Here is a 1,358-nt window from a genome sequence, read left to right as displayed (position 1 = left end):
ACAACAAAGGGTGAACTCAAAAGATCTATTGCTAAGTTGTGTCTGTTACCATTTGAAGGAAATAATGGTGAGGGGGAGCATGTTGAGGATTGAACGCTTCACAGTTAATAAATGTATAAACACAAACACATTATCTCTATGTATACTACTCTTATTAGCCATGATCAGAACAATATTGCAGAACTGCATAAACACACTCGCGACAGTGGCACTCTATGTACAATGATTCTACCATCAAACCCAAGCCAGGTAACGCGATCTAGTAGGCGGCGATAATTCAAATCTTATCTTCACTCACTTTTTCCACAACCGCGAACCAGAGTGCAAGGAATCTTCAATCAACTCGAACAGCTATCATCAGAGACATTTGGCCCAGGAAAGTTGCCACAGAAAGCCATTAAAAGCTCACCATTTGAGAGTGAAATGGGAAACCGATAATTACGAATATGATGGTAAGTTTTATTGCCGTATCCGTATCGACATTTTGTGATCATTCTGTTAAACATTTTCCAGATTATTTTGTGGGAGAGCTCCATTCCGGCCGCCGTGAGCAAGTCGGCAACAGCTGCGACGTGGGAAATTGATTGTGACCAAAGTTAAAAAGATTGGAAGATACACCAAGATATGATTCAAATACAAAGAAATACATGCGCTACAAAAATCCAATTTTTCCTTTTTTCTTGCCTTTGTTACTGTTACTAAAGAAAATGGCTTTTTTATTCATCATACAGGATTTTAGAATTTTATGCCTTAAATGCATAATTTTCAAAAAATAATTCTCCGATATAAAATACGTTTATACTAGCCAAAGCATAATACATTAAAATGCAGCGCAATGAGTGAATAGACCGAATATGGTTTTAGAATGATATTTAAGAAATCTAGTATCTTATTTTCTTAGCGTGTATGTTTTCATGTAACAATGACGATAAGCCATTTTACGAGACGTTCGAATGACGTTTTCTGGCGGGCCGCTCATTGTTGTTGTTCAAAAAACTAGCCTGATATCTGAATGGCGCGGGTCACATTTTTGCTGGCGATGATGTCCCCGTCTCTTTCAGCGCATGTTTCTACTCGGTTTACATGTATTATGTTACCTGTAAATGAAAAATATCTTCTCTGCCTGCTGATTTCAATTTTACATGCGAAAATTAAAAACTTTGTTACACTGCCACCAGCGCCATTGTTGAATAAGCTCCTTCCAAATGTAGCGCTAGAAGAAACGTAAATAAATCGGCCCGCCAGAAACTTTCAAATCTGGTAAACAAACGGAAACCATATGATATGGGTCACATTTTTGCTGGCGATGATGTCCCCGTCTCTTTCAGCGCATGTTTCTACTCGGTTTACATGTATTA

The 1,358-nt window shown here is 38.1% G+C and overlaps 1 long non-coding RNA gene across 1 annotated transcript; it reads left to right on the top strand.

The window, feature by feature from the left end:
* The first annotated feature begins 263 nt into the window (after nucleotides 1–263).
* Nucleotides 264–666, top strand: LOC110675551. Its single transcript, XR_002499590.1, has 2 exons — nucleotides 264–452; nucleotides 514–666. It is a non-coding gene; the product is annotated as an uncharacterized LOC110675551 (long non-coding RNA).
* Nucleotides 667–1,358: the final 692 nt, after the last annotated feature.

The sequence above is a fragment of the Aedes aegypti genome, chromosome 2, assembly GCF_002204515.2.
Source record: "Aedes aegypti strain LVP_AGWG chromosome 2, AaegL5.0 Primary Assembly, whole genome shotgun sequence".
NCBI classification, from domain to species: domain Eukaryota; kingdom Metazoa; phylum Arthropoda; class Insecta; order Diptera; family Culicidae; genus Aedes; species Aedes aegypti.
Note: the sequence above shows the minus strand (reverse complement) of the source record. Positions and strands in the feature narration are given on the sequence as shown.